Source organism: Pleurodeles waltl, chromosome 8 (genome assembly GCF_031143425.1).
Source record: "Pleurodeles waltl isolate 20211129_DDA chromosome 8, aPleWal1.hap1.20221129, whole genome shotgun sequence".
In the NCBI taxonomy this organism is placed as follows: domain Eukaryota; kingdom Metazoa; phylum Chordata; class Amphibia; order Caudata; family Salamandridae; genus Pleurodeles; species Pleurodeles waltl.
Genome location: NC_090447.1, coordinates 879,998,591 through 880,018,037, shown reverse-complemented (window position 1 = coordinate 880,018,037; position 19,447 = coordinate 879,998,591).

The following is a 19,447-nucleotide window of genomic DNA, read 5'->3' as shown; positions in this document are numbered from 1 at the left end:
TACTGGTGTGGAACTTCCTCATCATACAGAAGCCACCAGTTCTGCTGCTTGCATTCATGATATTTTTCACCTCCTGAAGGTCCTTCCATTTATTTTCCAAAAGATGCAGACAAACCGGAAGAAACGTATGTTGTCCAGCACCTTCTGATTACATATTCAGGAACTTTCTCTTGAATTTGAACCTAGTCTAACTAAAACCCACTGTCAAGTTTCTGCTTCCATTTTTACAGCTGGTTACAGATAGCATAAGTAGAATAAAAAGAAGAGAGATTTGGTGTGGATTATAGTTCAGCCCCTTCATGAGTTTTTCATCTGCCAAGGGTATGGCATTTCTTGGTTGATTACATTGTCCCATTAGCATTCTCTTTACCTCCTTGTACGTTTCCCCCCATAATTAATTGCTTAGTGAGGTTACAGTGCCTCATTATGTAATTATTTATGGCGAAAGCCTACTCAGAGTAATGCAATTACCGGTAAATAAATAAAGCATTAGGGTTTGGTGATGAGGGCATGAAGTATTTCTTTTGTTTGCTTGTGGTTTGCAATTGACACCCTGTGTGTACCTGTGATGTGTTTGCTATCCTGACACTATGAAATATTAATTGCTGAGTAATGGCTTTGGTGTTTTGGACGCCTCATATTGTCATACTGAGATATTGCTATTCACTAATAGCCCTTTGCTGTCATGTTACCAAATAGTTGGATGAAAGGCTTTTCTTTGCAAAGTAAATATATGTGAGCTTATGGGGTTTCTTAAAGACCCACCTGAAAATGTAGGCTTTTGTTGAAAGCATCTGCTATGCAGTATTTTGCTGTGTATGTCTTTTAATTTCACCACTTAAAAGCAAACTTCACCTTCTGGGTCTTTTTGATAACACTCTTCTTTGTGGGCATAATTTAACTCTGTTAATTCAGTCTGTTCTTCAAAAGGGCTCTATTCCCCGCTCCCATATTGTTGTGGCTCATGATTCATTTTGTCCTTTTTGCTAGAACAGCTTGAGGCAACACAAACAAAGTCACCCCTTAACAAAAAGCCACGCCTCCTGGGTTTGCCAGCACTTGTTAACCTTTGCTTGGCTTTTGTGCAGAGACCATTTTGTGGGCCTGTTATTTCTGATGACATCACAGTGTTGATTCTCTCCTCTGAGTCAGTGGCATAACGAAACTTGAGGCGGGGGGCCTGCAAAGTATGGTAAGCCCCCGCCCACCACCTACCACTTGTGCTCCGGGGCCCCCTGAAGCTCAGGCTCCCCCCCACCCCAATATCCGCAAGGGCCTTATCTTACACCACTGCCCCGAGTGCTGTTAATCACCCTCTGGATAGGGCTGGTTAATAATACAGAGAAGGAAGGATGTTCTTCATTTGTGGTATCTTCAGCAAACCCATACCCTCAAAATGATCTTTATCTGTTAAAAGCCTTAAAATGGAGGAAGAAACTGCATAGTACACTAGAAACAAAGTTCAAATTCAAGACGGACTGGGAAAAGTTAAGTAATCATATGTTACTGTATGAATAGCCAACAGTGTTTATTGATGAGTTTACACAAAATTGGAAATAAGACTGTAAATCCAGAAATATCATAAATGGCTCTGCAAACTTTGCTGAATGCTGTCTAGATGGAATAAATTGCAGGCTGAATTCAAACAAACCTGGCCCCCTAGAACTGTATGAATCCTTGTTTGGTGACTGATGTTGACAGCTTAAACCAGCGCTTCATAAGAGCTTCAAAAGATGGCAGTGTAAAAAATAAAGGCTATTTACAAGAAAAGGTAGATAGGCGCAAGCAAAAGAAAAGCATTAGTTAAACCAATATGAGGCTTTTGCTATTTGCATGCTTTACTATATTAAATCCAGACATATTGACTTTTGTAACACTAGGCGTCATGAGATTGATCAGCACAAGAGACTATGGGCCAGATGTAGCAAAGGGTTTTTCCCATTCTGTGTCAATGGGAAAATGTGTTGTACACATGGCCCTATATTACCACAGAGTGTTACTAGAGGTCCCCAAAATAGGCATCACGTGCCTGCAGTACCCGATACTACTAAGTGTTCTGAGAGAATTACAGCAGCAATTTACTACACTGGCATTAGAAAGCAATTAACAGAATTTTGAAAATATTTACTAAATGAGGCAGTAGTTACATTAGCAAGACTGGATTCATTGCCTCCGCTATATGAACAAAAATCTGTTGTGCATACATTCGGAGAAATTTCGGTAGAAAAAATAAATCGGCCAAATATCACGTTTAGTTTCCGCATAATTCAATTTCAGAGGAAAATTCTTTGCGAACATTTCCTGAAAAAGACTTGCCATTCTAAGCTGCCAGCTAATTGTTGGAAAACAAAGAGCAGATCCATGTCGATTTTTGACAAGAGGATTTCATATCTTACACATTTAGCTTTTTATAAACATTCCTCTGCTTTATAGTTCATCTTTCATATCGGATGCTATCTTGCTATTAAGCAGGTTGTGGTGCAAATAATGTCCCATCAGAGATTTTCGTTGGCAACACTCAAGATATTAGCACATCCGAGCCCACCCCATGTGTTAGATAGTTCTTGCTCATGGCTTGTTTGAAGCCGGGGCTCCACAGCCTTCATCAGAAGCGCAGCAAAGGCCTTGCATTGAGGCTATGTAGGGAGGGTGCAGTTTCACTTGTGCACATGGGCAGATACCCACAGGTCCCTCTTCTGGACATCCACGAAACCAGCATATATTGAGCACTCCACGATAAGGCTGTCAGCTGTATTCCTGAGGGCCTTGAGCCTTGGTAGCCACAAGCACACCACAGATGAACTGGTGGCAGCTTCTTCTTGTCACTGCCCTGGGATAAGTGACATACAGGATCTCAAACCAACACTTGGCTGCGCCCCTTATCATTCTAAGCACACAGCACACAAACAAATCGAAGCGCGTGCTTCAAACATGGGACTATGGAAAGACACTGTATATTTGACACCTTATTAGTAAATGCAGTAATTTCTTTTTTTTTTATGTAATGTTCTTTTGCATGCAAAAATACATCATGCCCAGCTAAGTGTTTGTTTATAATGCAAAATGTCCTGCTTTTAGTAAGCCTTCTGTTCACGGTGCCTTCTGATTTCTCCAAATAGTCTCTGCCAAGTGCTAATCATGAAAGCAATACAACTCACGTATTACAGTGGGGACACTTCCTATGAGACATGTAATACAAACAATAGCCAATGTCTTGACAGTGAGCTATAGATACTTTTTTGGGTTGATCCAAGAATTGACAAAGTCTCAAAGCATTGGCTAGAGGGGCTGATCCGAACAAGCTAAATGTCAAAGGGGCAGATCCAAAACCCACTCTCTACGACTAAGCTACTAACACTTTAGGCTGGGTTTACATCACAGAAGTGACACAAAATAGCACAAAATGTATAACTGTGATTTACTTTCCAGAGCAAACAATGCAAAACTGGCAACTTGTTGTGCACTGGAAAGTAGCCCTAACATAATACAAAGTCGGGCTATATGCTTTTTTTTCAATAGTATGTATAAGGAGGCATACCATGGATGGTACCTGGGTGCAACCACTAGTGAGTTTTGATGCAAAGCCCCATCTCCTAATATTTTTGGGCAGTGCTTTGCACCTCTTTGAGGATGGTGGTAACCTGAAGAAATGCATCTATTTCTCCAGAAGTTTCAAACTTTGCTTGTGTGCTACACTGTACAGTACGCAGGCAATGGGGGCAAAGTGTTAAAGAGTAGTTTTAGCACTGGAAGGGTCCACTTCCAGTACAACGCCTACAATCTTGACAGAGTGCACATTCGCTTGCACTATGGTGCAAGGGTGCTTGCGCTGGCACTTGGCGGCTTAAAGTGCAGCAGCACATCAAGAGATGACGAGAGAAAAATAGCCATAACTTAGTGGAAATGGCACTGTTCTGCGCTCTCCCTTTCAGGCAATGCAGCACAGCAAGTTTGGTTGTTCTGTTGAGGGGAAGGTTAGGACATCTACCCTCTTTCTATCGCAAACACTAGGTATGCAGAGAGGTAAATCTGTCAATCTTGACCTAAAAAAGATTATAAGGAATCAACTGTGGTTTAAAAGAGTAATTTCAAGATAGAGAGATCGGGAGAAGTGTTTCATACCATTATGGCAAATGATGTCAAGCATTTCTGATTGTTGTCTGCCAGTGGTTTGAAAGGTCTGAAATCAGCTACCAGTGTTATTCTGCCTGAGTATACATTTGTAAAATATTTGAAAGAACATCGGAGTCCTTAAGGAAGGCTTGCATTACTGAATATTTGTGGTGTTAACAAAGAGATACTAATTGTTCGGTTAGCTATGGATTATCTAACCATATCAGTCTTATGGAGGTGGAGCTACTTGTAGTTACTTGCGAAAATTATGAACTTAGTGGGTTTTGTAATTGTCCTATGTAGATGGATTTTGATCACTCGACAGATCCCTACTTCATGGCGATTTAGTATAATTAGTCCCATATGTAAGAAAATCTACTGAGATGTAGATGGATCACATGGACTATTGTCCCCTTTAGCTCCTTCATCTATACATTTCACAAGACGCCTTCTAATACGTTTATTAGATTGGGTGCATTCGGTACAACCTCCTCCCATATGAGCAGGCAGGTTTTCCATAAATATTTTCAACCAAGACAAGTGTGTAGTTCTAAGATAAATGGCAGGTGTGTGTATGAAGATGAGGGCCGTGGATTTATTGTTGTATTGTGGATCTTAGGGTAGAGGTCTACCCTCCCAATGAGGAATGTATGGGGCTGGGGCAGCAACCCCTCCAACATGCACTTTACTGCATACTGTGAAACAGTGCACTACAAATGGAACCGTGCAGTGAAACAAATATAATAATATTGGGGTGCAACAAGGGTGCATTTTATCGGCCCTTTTATTTTGGTTGTATTTTAGTGCACTTGGCCTCAACCCAAGTGCAGTGAGTGGGTGGGTTTGATACATCCCTAACTGACCTTGTTTGTTCCTATCTCGGAATTTAAGTGAGATTATAAGATTTATTGCACCTGATAATTAAAATGTAGTTAATGATCCAGCGCATTTATCTAATTTTACATATCACTGGGAGAAGTGGGGCCCATAATCAGTGCTTAAATTGTGCTGTGGTTGCATGTGGGCCCCACCTGTGCCTGTTTTTGCGGACCGGAACTTATTTTTCCTCAACAAACTTTAAGCCACGGAAAGAGAGAGAGGGAAAAACACAAAAGAGCCAAGGAAGGAGGAAGAGAAATACGGATATTGTTAAAGGGAGAAAGGAGGGATGAAAAAGAACGTGCATGAATGAGATTACGAGGCAGGGAGTGTCTGTGCAGCAGTAGTATTCATCTCCCCGACTTTTGGCTATAGGTTTCTGAACAAAACCTTTGGCCCGGCACTTACTCTTTTACAAATTAAGCCCTTTCCTTAACTATATTACTTGATGATATTTAAAATTTGGGCATGAAGGTTTTATGATTTCTTTCACCTTGTTGGGTCATTGCTGAATATATTGATTTTATAATTAGCACCATGTCCTTGTATAATCGGTACCTACCCTGTTATGCTTAGCGGCCTTCACCCCTCCTCTCCAGAATCGGACCATAGCAGTGCTTAATTTGTGCTATTTGTTTCCGGTGCAGAGCACTGGCACTTATTTTTCTGCCTCAAGCATTTACTGCGAGCAAAAGACACATATGGGAAAGACGGAGGAAGAGAAAAACAAAAAAGCTTCAAAGGGAGAAAGCAGAAAGCCGCAAAAGTGAGCTGAAGGGGCAGGGAGTGGCTTTAATGGATTGAAGAGGCCCAAGATGGCTTCAGGATTACGCTGCCTCAGTGTTCCTTGTTCACACATCAAATGACAGCAGATGCTTGTTTAAGAGGAGGGCTTTGGGCACAGGCACGTTTTTATTTAGAAATTAAGCACTGGCCCATATGCTTTTGAATGAAAGTGCCACCTACTTTGCTGTCCACCAGATAATAGTTGCTACTATCAGGTGACAAGAGGTCATGGACAAAGTGAACAGCACAATCAGTGACCCTTATAGGCAGAGCACAACCAATGCTTAAGTCCTAGATTAGGGGGCCTGCCCAGGCATATTTTACACTCCAAACCACAGAAACCTGCCTCCCTTTAAAGAACTCAAGGCTCACTCCTCTTCCATTGCCCACCCCAATCGTGACAGCGGGCTCTGGGAGAAGGGGTGGTGAGCACAAGCTGTAGTACATACCACACTAGAAGGACCTCAAGATCTGGTCTTGGGCTAGACCTATCCCAAGGATGACCCTAGGCACCGTCCCCTCAGTGCCACTACGTTGAATGAACTGGGGATCTGCAACATGACGGTTTTCCTGTTTAACATCCTTTTACGCATCTAAATAACAAGAACTATGGCCCCATTTACACAAAATAAAGTGCTAGAAATTGTAGCTAAATCACTGAAAATTGTGTTTAACAACCCTTGCACAACATTAGTGGCTGTTGCAGGCATACGATCTCCATTGTGGATGCCAGGCGTGAACTGCATGCTAGATGCATGTTACTAGTCTTTCAAAGGCTGCCTCATCGTTTTGCAAGTAAAATTAATCTGGGATCTTTAAACCATCAACTACCCAAACTTTCAATTTACTTCCACTAGCATTGGCTCTTGATGCACTTTACTTACTTTGTCAATGTGGTTTGTTGATTTTCTCAGTCCTAGCCTATGTTTTAAAAGGTATGATATAGATGGATTTATTATTGGAAACAATAAGCTATGCAGCAACAAGGTAATATAATGTCACCATTGCAAGGACAGGTCTATATTATTCCGACACAAATGCCTGGTTTGGATGAGGCCAGTGACATTTATTCCACTAAAAAAACATCAGAATCTCTGTCTTTGCCTCCAGCATCCAACCAGTGCTTTTTAGTGTTGCATCCACGGTGGAAGTTCAGATGGAGATACCTCCGTGTTGACACCAAGTCCACCAAGGTACAAGTGTGCAGTCATACAGAAATCTTCCCCAAGAGGACTGAAGAACAGGACCTTATATTTTCAAAAAATGCCCTATGAATTTCCCGGACAAGCCTGCACTGGTACTTCTGCGCCCGGGGAGCACTTAACAATGGCCTTACCATTAACTACAGTGAAAAGACAGGCTGTCTACCAGTTCCTTGCAGGTTCCCGTACGAAGGATGGTAGTGCGCAACAGTGTTTACTTCTCCAACCCTGTGGTGCGTGGAGACTCAGGGGAGAGCGCCTCTGAAAACAGTGACACTTAGGGTTGCACAGGTAGGCATACACTGATCATTAACAGTGTGAATTCTGACCTGTGGTGACCCCTAAAAAAGTTCCTCGTAAGGCCTGTGTTGACATTGTCCTCTAGGGAGCAGAATCTAGGACTGTAGAGGAATTAGGGTCTGGGTCACTCTGAGGGACACTGGACATTACATCCTGCATGAGAGGGAGGACAGGAAGTGAAGGAATGAGGGGGGACAAGTGAAGGAGGACACAAGACGACAGAAGTAGGGGAGTCAACGTCATGTTATATTATCACCCCTTTCAGAAATAAGGAAGACAGACAGTACCAGAGTGGGGTTTTCCTGTTTATTCTTCGGCCTCAGGGCCACCCAACAGGCATCTGCTTTGTCAAAGAGAGTGTGGGCTGTGTATTGAAGCTTAGCCGAAGTTATCTGTTCAATTAATGTAAAAATGTAAAGCGTCCATTTCAGTTTCTTGTTCTATATTGCAGTTTACTGTGGTATTCTGTGTGAGTAATCCTAGAATGCCATCGAAGACATCACAGAAGAGGCTACATGCCCACATGCAGTGGAAAAGATAATGTAGTCTTGGGGGGCAGGCGACACAGGAGTCTTCCCCTTGTGGTTTTCAGGTGGGTGGTGCAGGCCAAGGGCTGCTGGGTTAGCGCTGGTCAGGTCTAGGGTGTGGAGTCTTTATGGGTAAGCAGGCAGGAAATGTGGTTAGGGCCTCTTTTTGTAAGCTGGCAAGTAGGCTACCAGGGGACAGTGGAGGAAATTATTGATTTTAAGTCCCCCTACCTCCCAGCCCTGTAAAAGGGTTGTTGATGGCAGCTGACACAGATTGTGGGAAGAGAACTTGTTTGGACAAACCAGGAAAAGGGAGACAGTAAGAAGGGGATGTTGCAGATGAGCAGGTTTTTAACATTGTGTATGGACAGAAACAAGGTTGGTTTAACTCAGTGCTTAATTTGAGCCAGTGGTTTCCGGTGCGGGCACCAGCACCTATTTTTGAGGGCCCACACTTCTGCTTCTGCATAAAGCATTTACTGCGAGCAAAAGATACATATGGGAAAGACGGAGGAAGAGAAAAACGAAAAAGAGCCACAAAAGGAGAAAGCAGAAACCTGGAAGAGTGAGCAGAAGGGGCAGGGAGTGGCTGTGAATGGTTTAAAGAGGCCCGAGGTGGCTTCAGGATTATGCTACCTTAGCATTCTGTGCTCGCACATTTAATTGCAGCAGCTGCACGTTTCAGAGGAGAGCTTTGGGCACGGCACGTTACGTTTTTATTTACAAAATAAGCACTGGTTACACTGCTTTATGGGAGAATCAGCTCGGTAGTTCAAAGTTATTTACAAGCTAACAGGTTAATTGAGACATTGAATGTTGGCTATGAAAGGACAAAAAAGCTTTGGTTAGGGGGTTGAGGTGGTGGAGGAGGGGTGTGTTTAGGAGTGGAGGGGATATTACTGGTCAGGCTAAGTCATGTAATAGTGAGGCTTTACTCATAGCTTGTATGGTGTTTGCCAAGGGCTTTAGTTCCGTGTTGCAAACCTATCTCATGAAAGTGGTCTTTTTATGGGTGAGCGCAAAGCGCTCCGTCCACAAAGTAATCTCTCTTTGGGCTTCAAACCACGCCCAGGTCACGTCAGTCTCTTTCATTGGTTCCTGGGCTTGCTCTTTAAAATCTGTTTGCTTTCATTTGTGAAAGGCATGCATACGTCTTGCCTTTGTCCGGTGTTTAGCCCACCTACACAGCACCGGTAAACTACTAGAAACATATGAGGCTCGATGTTTTGAGCCTGGTTTCTGGACTACTTAGGCCCATATTTATACTTTTTGATGCACAACTGCACCAACGCAGTTGTGCGTCAAAAATGTTAGCGCCGGCTAATGCCATTCCAACGCACCATGCGGGTGCCTTATTAATGGAATGACGTTAGCCGGCGCTGCGGACTGGTGTGCGTCAAAAAAAATGACTCACACCAGGCAGCGCCGGCGTATGGGAAAATGGGGGTTGTGAGTCAAAAAATGGTGCAAGTCAGGTCTGAGGCAAAATTCAGGCCTCAAACCGAATTTGCGCCATTTTTTTTTTAAGCCCAACCTCCATTGACATGACTCCTGTCTTTGCCTTGCCCAATGGCCATGCCCAGGGGACTTATGTCCCCTGGGCATGGTCATTGGGCATAGTGGCATGTAGGGGGGCCCAAATCAGGCCCCCCTATGCCACAAAAAAAATCGGGAAAAAATACTTACCCGAACGTACCTTTACTTCCCTGGGATGGGTCCCTCCATCCTTGGTTGTCCTCCTGGGGTGGGCAAGGATGGCAGGGGGTGTCCCTGGGGGCAGGGGAGGGCACCTCTGGGCTCCTTCCGAGCCCACAGGTCCCTTAACGCCTGCCCTGACCCAGGCGCTACAAAACGGCGCACATCAGGCGGTGCGCCGTTTTTTAAGGCCCACCCCCTCCTGTGCGTCTAAATGACACCAGAGTATAAATAAGGGGCACAGGCCTTAAAGTCATTTTTTGGAAGGGAACGCCTACCTTGCATATAATTAATCAAGGCTGGTTCCCCCTTCCAAAAAATGACGCACATGGTGGAATTTTGACGCCCGCGGGGTCAGACGTCAAAGTATAAATGTGGGGCTGGGTTTGCGCTGATTGTGCGTCAAAAATTTTGACGCACATTCGGCGCAAACAGAGTATAAATATGCCCCTTAATCTGTTAATTTTCCCTGCAGCACGATCGCGCTGTGGTTTACATAGCGCAATCGTGCTCCTTTTTTTAGTTTTCAATTCCAGCACGATTGCGCTGCATTTTACATAGCGCGATTGCGCTGGTTTTTTTTCTTTTAATTTGTGTGCCAAGAAAAGTTAGGCTAGGAGTTTACAACGCAAATAGCTCCAACTCGAGCAAATGCGAGCCACGTTGCATTGAAAATGCTTGTTCACGTTGTCAGTTGTAAGTATTTTATTGGGATGCGCTATCTCGCCTGAAAAGAACTGAAGCACAATCACGCATGCCCTTTGACACCGGGGATTGCACATTCAACACATTTTCAGAGGATTACCTTGTTCTAGGAAGCAATTGCAGCTGCGTGAAACATGCTCCTGGTATTTTCTGGTTTAGATCATTGATTAGTTGATTCATAGTTCATCAGAGTGTTATTGTGGCAGGTTCAATATTGGGCACGCGTTCCCCGAGGTAATCAGAGTGATTTACATTTACAAGCTTGATTTTAAATGCTTATGCGTACATTTGTTATCATCTTGAAATGCAGTCCAATGTCTGCCTATGTCCAAGCATAGATGCGCCTATCTAAAGTGTGTATGTATGTCAGCTGATCTGTATTTGTAACTGAAATGACTTTTTGTGCTCACTTTCTATTCAGTGCCGGGGGAGGGGTCTGCTGAATTTTCTTGTCCCCCTAATTCCCCAAACAGCCATCCATTCTGGTTTCCTTCCAGCTTAGGACGTCATAGCCCTGTGAAAGACATTTGGTCACAAAAAATGCTTTAAAGCAGTCCATTCCTGTCGCTGGGGTTCTTCCTGCTTCACATCACATGTTCATGCAATAGTTGCTTCCCCAGCAGGATGATATGTCTACCACCCCACCAGTCCCCTTTCTAGAAAATCAAGCCAGGGCCGCCACAGCTATTTTAAATAAATATAATCCTAATTCACATGACCAAGCCACCATGGGCCAAAGGAAAATGCTTACACACATTTCCCATTTATTCCACTGCCTTTTGTCTGCCTTGACTGTCATGTCAATACAAAATCTGGTTCCCTCTGGGACCAGTGTCTCTCTATACGCTTCCTACGCTCCATACAATGTGCTTAGCACACAGAGCAGATAGCTATAAACCTGTTGGGTGGTCACGTGAACCTAAATCACATAACGTGGTTCTTGCTTTAATTCTCAACTTCCAATGGGCCCTTGCCTGTGTGTCCCGTCAAAGGACAAAACCAGGTGATGGCTAAAGTCTGTGTGTTCCCCTTTATGACCTCTGTTTGAATCTGTCAGGACCTAGTAGGACTTAGGACAAAAATCCTTGCACTGCGTCCTTTGGGTAACCCACAGACGTGTACTAGACTCTTATTGCTTGCAACTTGGTATTACTCTTCCTCACATCCGCATCACTTGGATAGGCGCAAGCAGCATGCATCTACACAACAACAGGCAGGTGGGTACAACACTCTTTTCCCCACACTGCTGACTATCCTCCTTCATACCAAGACACATAGGCCCATATTTATACTTTTTTAGCGACGCATTTGCGCCGCTTTTTGACGCAAAAACGGCGCAAACTTACAAAATAAAATTTTATTTTGCAAGTTTGCACCGATTTTGCGTAAAAAATGACGCAAATGCGGCGCTAAAAAGTATAAATATGGGCCATAGAGTTAAAAATAAAGGCTCGTACTTTACTTCAGAAGGAACCTACAGGTGGATAATTCAAACTTCAAAAACTTTCTTGCAGTACTAAGCATACGACACACCACAACCATTATCATAAACTACAATTCCCAAACAACAGAAGTCATCTTAGACAGATACTTGCTAACCCAACACATGCATTACCAATAAGATGTTAATGTCACATGTCAATCTGCAGGAATCACCAACCAAACTATTCCCCAATCTAAGGGACCTCATTGTTAAAGGAAAAATGAGGCACAATTCTTAATAGAAGTACATAGAATAATATGAACTTGATGGATGTTTAATAACCCTGGTGATCAATTAACTGAATATCATATTGTCACATTGCAATTGGACAGATGCCAGGCAGACAATGTTTCAACTTCCCATGACTTCAGGACAAGATATACCTTTGAACAATACAGACTCAGGGCCTCATTATGACTTTGGCCGGCAGCGGAGGCTGCCCGCCGAAGTCCCGCTTCGGGATAACTGCCTATGTGGCCATCCCTCCGTTGGCCCTATTACAAGTTTCCTGCTGGGCTGGTGGGTGAAAACAGCGTTTCCGCCCGCCGGGTCAGCAGGAAACTCACCACAACATTGACATTGGCTCATAAGCGAGCCAACGGCAATGTTGCGGTGCATAGAGTGCAACATCACCCGTCACGCTTTTCACTGCTCATAAGTCAGGCAGTAAAAAGCAGGACAGGGCTGTCCATGGGGGCCCGTGAACTGCCCATGCCAAGTGCATGGGCCGTGCAGGGGCCTTCATGGGGCCCACAAAGCACCCTTTCTGCTATGCAAAGGCTGGTGGAAAGGGGACTTGTAATCCGGGGGGCAGAGCAGCTTGCAGCACTGCCCTGGTGGATTACGACCGCCGAGACTGCCAGGCTGTTTATTGGCGGCAACCTGACATTGCCAGCGGTCGGACCGTGGCGGCTCCGCCACAGTCGTTATGTGGCGGTCGGACGGCCACAATGGCGGCAGTCCGACACCACTGTGAGTGCGGCAGTCTTAAGACTGCCACACTCGTAATGAGGGCCTCAGTTCTATCGCCAGTGTCCTTGGAGATAGTCCTACTACTCTTTCTGAATTAACCAGGAAGCTTTGGGAAGTCTTTGTTCAAAGTCTCCAGACTTGTTCAAGTGAGCATCAGCTTACAACTGTCCATTCAGGATAACAAAATCTATACAGCTTGTGCCTGTACTCCAACTCCCAGGTCTAGCCTTCAAGTCATTGGTGAGGCTGTTTCATAAGCAGGTTGCACTACTATTCCCCAAACATTGCACCCTCTACTTCCAGTGCCAACTGACTCACACTGGAGAGGAAATTACCCATTTACCTGGAGCTGTGAATTATCACCGGAACTCTGGCACTTGCCTTGACCACAATACTAGCAAGAGCCATGCCATCTCCTCTGGTCACTCTGTGCTGCGTACCATTAAGTATGCAGGATGCTTTCAACCAGTGCTCTCAGAGTCTGTGCACTGTCCTCCTAAAAACTTAGTTATGGGTCATGCACTCACCATGGATCTTACTTGACAGGCTGCTCATATCTCTCCTGTGATGCAGCCAGAACGTCAGCCTCTCGACAGAGCAGTGACCAGGCTTGTTGGTGGCGTATGAACCCAGCACACACAGTACTTGAATTCAAATAGAGCGATATGCAACTGTCGCAGTACACTAACACCATCTAGGCACCAGGATCCTTTTTTTAGCCTGTGCCACAGTAATTTTAATTGACAAACCATGCTGCACTCTCACCAACACTTCTAGTAATGTAAGAGTCACCATTTAATGTATTCCTACCTGAAGCCCTATAGGCCATTTCAGAGGTCTACTTACTGTAAAGGAGATTTATTGCCTCTTTCCCCTGTACCCGCAGCACCATCTCCACAGTGCTGTCCTTATAAAACTATCTCCAAAGGACTGCCCTCAAGATTAGTTCTCCACACTGAGACACAACACAATGGGCGTCATCTGACACCACTCCAGCGCTGACTGTAGCTATTCCCTCCAGGCCAGAGCCTGAGCCCTATTCCTATGGGCTAGGACTTGGAGAAGATTGGGAGGGGCCACTGGACCCTGAGGAATACCAGCGCCTAGACCCGGACATAGACTGGAGTGAGGAATTAGTAGATGCCAGTGGACTGGGCACCTCTCCAGATGTTGGCTTGGTCTCTCCCCCTACCATGGCCGTGGCGGTGGGTACCACATCTTCTCTGGTGAGGAGGAGGGCGTCCGAGGTCCTGGACCTTCAGCTGCCGTCTGTGGCTGTCAAGACTAACCCCTTGCCAGAGGTACTTCAGCTGGGAGTCACCCTTCAGAACCACTTCTCTGATTTTACAAAGCGCTCATGGACGTCCTGTTTGGGGCCTGGCTCCCTACCATGGCCACTGATGTGGGTGCAACATTCTCTATGGTGGTGAGGAGCACGGGTAAGGTCCTGGACCTTCAGCTACCATTGGTGGCTGTCAAGACTAACATCTTGCCTGATGTACTTCAGCAATAGTAGTCACCCCTTCAGAACTGTTTCTCTCATTTAATAAAGCCCTCGCAGACGTCCTGCTTGGGGCCTGGTCCAAACCCTGCACAGGGGCCCCTGTGAACAGGGAAATTGCCCACAGCCATTGCCCTGCCCCAGGGGACCCCTCTTACCTCACCCAACATCCCACCCCAGAAAGGTTGGTGGTGCAAGAGGCAACTTCCCACGTAAATCCTTGCATATTCCCCACCACTTCTCCGGATAGAGGATCCAAGAGGCTGGACACTTTAAACAAGAATATGTTTTCTTCAGTCAACCTGGCATTGCAGTCTGTGAACACCGCATGGCTTTTGGGCCATTACTCCTATTTCTTATGGCATTTAGTTGCGCAGGTGCTGCCTATGATCGCAGAGGAGGCCCGGGCCATCCTCTCACAAGCAATAGCTAATGGGCGAGATGCAGCTAAGTTCACAATCACATAGGGGCTTGCCATGACAGATTCACTAGGCAGAGCGGTTTCTTCATCATTGGGCTTAAGGTGCTATACCTGGCTGAGGACAACTGGCTTTTCAGGAGATGTCCAAGCTTTGCTTATGGACATGCCCTTTGATGGCTCCCATCTCTTCGGAGACAAGGTGGACTCTACGCTGGAGCACTTAAAAGACAGCAGCAGGGCTACGGACGGGTCCTTGGGGTTTTCCATGGCCTCCCGTCTACCTCAGTCCACCCTTTGCTCCTTTCGTAGCCACTGAAGGGGCTTCCAGCTGTGCTTCAACCCACCCAGCCACAACAGCCTGCAAGCTTTGCAGCCTCTGCATGACCGAGGACACGACACCCACAGACCTCGTGGATGAGGCAGCCAGAGGTTGGCCCATTCCAACTCCTCTGGGTGGGTAGTTGTAGCCTCCAAGGCTCTTTAATGTGCCCTTCGACCATCATGGTCAACCAGTGGGTGGCATGATGCACCATCAGCTGCACAACTGGAGATCAAAACATCAGACCTCTGAGTTCTCCAGATTGTCTGGGGGGGCTTCTCCCTTCTCCTCATGACTACACCTCCATCCATGCCACCCTATTATGACAGGCTGATAGAGGGCCATCTAGCGGTATTCCGCCAGGAAGTAAGAGCTTACCATTTGCTAGGAGCATATAGTAAATGTAGGCAGTGAAATGCTATGGAATTGTGAATTTGGCCCACCATTGTAATTCACTATTCCATTGGGAAGCTGCCATTTCAGGGACAGGCCAGTGCACAAGAGGCCTGAAACTGCAGCTTTCACTGCCCACAGCCCTCTCCTGAATGCTCCTGATCTCGGAAGCGCTAAGCAGGGTCAGGACTCCCCAGTTCATGGAACTACACCTCTGTGGAATTCCACAGAGTTTTTTTTAAACTCTGTGGAATTCTGCGGAATCGGACTGTGTCTCTGTGAACTCCGCCCAGGCCTAAGCAAGACCATTAGACAGTGGTCCCATGCATCACTGCGAGCTCCACAAGATACCCTTTCACAATGTGCCTCTTTTTCACTGTATTCTGACCCCTGTTCTTTTAAGGGGAAGAAATTGCAATGCTGACACATTGTGAAAGAAACTCCTTAGTGCTATCCTATGTAGATAACCTTCCCAGCTTTACTTCATCAGTGAGATCAGATGTATAGCCTCCTCCGCCCTATTACCATTAATGGTGCAGGTGATAGTGCCTGCTGTCTAACATAGGATTTATACTGGAAGTATCCTATTTGAATACAGAATCCTATACCTAGACAAATTGTATGTATGATGAATAGTTTAACACACATGCAGTGTGTGGGCTGTTTGGAGCAGGCTTCCCCAAAGAGTAACTTGTGAGCTACTGGTAGCTCTCCAGCTACCCAAAAGTAGTTCAGACTACTAAATTAGAAGCTTCTGCTTGGTTGAATTAATATATGTATACCAAAATAGAAAACTGTAGGTGTGTATTTCAGATGGAATTGTGTGTATTTTCAGAACTCATTAACTGATGCTTGGGTATGACTGTCATTTATTACCCATGTAGAGGCATTCAACATTGTTAAAGCATTTTTTACATTACTGCTGGGAACCGTGCCTAATACATTCACACTGCTGGTAATCTTACACATGTGGCCACTAATGTAAACTTGTCTGATGTGGTCAGTATTAAATCGCTAATAATATTTTGACGCCTCATCAGGGGTAGTAAGCGCTATATAAATACTATTACTATTAGTAGCTCGGAATGAATTTCAATGAACTTAAGTAGCTGTTATCGCAGAAAAAGGTGGAGGCCCCTTGTTTGGAGAGATTAAAGCATTTCTCCTTGGTAGCGCCTGTTTCAAGGACACATTGCTCTTTTACGCAATGCGTGGTTTGGCCATCTTAGAAGATCAGGCTTTGCATACAAAAGTATGAGTGTTTGCGCAGAGTCGCCCAAGTTACCACCAAGTAATGCCCCTTGGCACAAAGTAGCATAAAACGCTATTTGCACAGAGCAAAGGGCACCACTCCACAGAAAATACCTTTTGTGTTGGAAAGTAAATACCCTTGCTAGAGTTGCACCGTTTTGCTTTACTTTGCCCTGACACAACCCTTTGGTAAATTACCCCCTGTGTCTTTTTTTAACACAGTGCTGCACAGAGTAGGTACAACCTGGCAAGCACGCCTCACCTCAACAGAGACACCTCGGTGTCCTTAGAGAAAAGTCCTATAACAGCGAGCACCACACACCCAGCCTAAGACTCTACCAGCAATCACCTCATTGCAGCGGGGCAACTTTCCGAAGACACGATCAGCACATTAGACACTGTGGCCCATATTTATACTTTTTGACGCTAAACTGCGCTAACGCAGTTTAGCGTCAAAAAGTTTTGCGCCGTCTAACGCCATTCTGAAGCGCCATGCGGGCGCCGTATTTATGGAATGGCGTTAGACGGCGCAATCAGACCGCCGCTGCCTGGTTTGCGTGGGAAAAAACCACGTAGACCAGACAGCGCCGGCGTAGGGGGAAAATGGCGCATGGGCGTCTTAAAATGGGGCAAGTCAGGTTACGTCGAAAAAATCGTCTTAACCCGACTTGCGCCATTTTTTAACGACGCCCATCCCCCATCAACATGACTCCTATCATTGTAAAGATAGGAGTCATGCCCCCTTGCCCAATGGCCATGCCCAGGGGACTTCTGTCCCCTGGGCATGGTCATTGGGCATAGTGGCATGTAGGGGGGCACAAATCAGGCCCCCCTATGCCACAAAATATTATTAAAAAAAAAAAAAAAAAAACTTACCTGAACTTACCTGAATGTCCCTGGGGTGGGTCCCTCCAGCCTTGGGTGTCCTCCTGGGGTGGGCAAGGGTGGCAGGGGGGGTCCCTGGGGGCAGGGGAGGGCACTCTGGGCTCATTTTGAGCCCACTTGTCCCTTAACGCCATGCCTGACCCAGGCGTTAAAAAGCGGCGCAAATGCGCCGTTTTTAGCCACGCCCACTCCCGGGCGTCACTTTTGCCCGGGAGTATAAATACCACGTAAAGGCCTGGGAGTCATTTTTTAGACGGGAACGCCTCCCTTGCATATCATTAACGCAAGGAAGGGGTTCACGCTAAAAAATGACGCACATTCCGGGAACTTTGGCGCTATTCGCCTCTAACGCCATAGTATAAATATGGCGTTAGTTGGCGTTAGTTTTGCGTCGAAATTGCGTCAAAAAAAACGACGCAATTTCGGCGCAAACGGAGTATAAATATGCCCCTGTGTTTAATGTGATGCGGCGCTGCCTTGTAGTTAGTTGGGCTGCATCAAGGTGCTGTGGTGCAGCTGGTGCTTTGTTTCTAAAGCAAACTCCTAGTGTAAAGAATCCTTTCAGGAATATTTGCTCTGAGAAACTCTATTACGTTTCGAGGAGTGGCGCTGCAGGCTGTCACTGTTGTGACATCTTGTGTGGGATTATGCTCCGTATTTGGAAATATCACCTTTAAAAACTAACATTTAGCAAGCTACAGCTGTAAATAAAAAACGTAACTGTTCCTAAAGATTCCAATCACAACGGCACTTGCTGAAGTGATGAGGAATGGATCTGTTCTTTTTAATTTATGAACTAAACATAACTCTGCCAGGTCTTTGCTCTGATTTGATCAACACAGTCAGCCATTCTAAATACAAATCAAGACTTTCTGGACCATTGATTTATTTATGACTCCACATTCGGCGCTCCCACTCAGAAATTCCATTAATTACTCCCTTCTGCGATTTTCTGAATTTTTTAGATCCAATCAACTCATTCCATTTTTTGAGCAAGAGGAAAATGCGAAACGTGTTGGTGCAGAAATATCTTTTTTTGGGTGGTGGAGATGATGCATTCGCCAGGAAGAAACTGGGAGCGAGGGATTTCAGGCTCTGAGATGAGAAAGCAAATTTCCAAACCTCTTGACAGCAGGGAGTCAAAGCCAGCTACTGAATAAGGGGGTCGATCATAACACTTACCTGGAAGCTACAAAGCTTCCCGGATTATTTATTTCTAATCGGTTAGTGACTTGAGGTGCCACACACAGTACACATTGCCACCAGCGAGATCACTTGTGTCTGCAAAGCAAGGGAAATCCGTACTCCCACGTCCAGAATCACTAGAATGGTTTTGAAAGACCCACGATTTCAGAACTTTTGGTTCTTCTGAGGAACGTTGTTGATCGCTTGTGAGTGAGTGAATTAATGAGTTAGTGAATGGGTAAATGAGTGAGTGAATGACTGCATGAGTGATGAGTGGGTGAATGAATGAGTGGGTGGGTGAAAGAGTCAGGAAGTGAGTAAATGAGAGAGAATGTGTGGGTGAGCGAGGTAGTGAGTAAGTGGGTGAATGAGTGACTGGGTGAGTGAGTGAGCGGGTGAAAGAGTGACTATGCACAGATGTACTGCCTGCTGATGCTAGTGTGTTCATTTTCACCAATAGCAAGACACGTAACGTTGGCCCCTGCAGCAAGGTAGTGCAGGAAGGATTCCACCTTCATGGTGGCCTTGGGGTTCTTGTCCTAGGCCCCTCGCAGCCCTGGGCGTTCTTACAAAGTTACTTTTGCTGCCAGTAAGGTACCTGCACCAAGAGGGGCAGGGGGTAGATTTTTAGGGGCGCCTAAGACATTTTCAGAAGGGCCAGATTCTTCTGTCACTGGTGCTTGCACAATGTCACCTAATAAGCTAGGAGGCTCTCTAACTTTTTCAAAGCCATAAGATTGCTGGTGAGCAATGCAGCCACTTTGGGCAATGAATTGCTTTAAGCCACTGACCTGAATGCACCTGATCAGCCAGTGTGCACACTCACACAC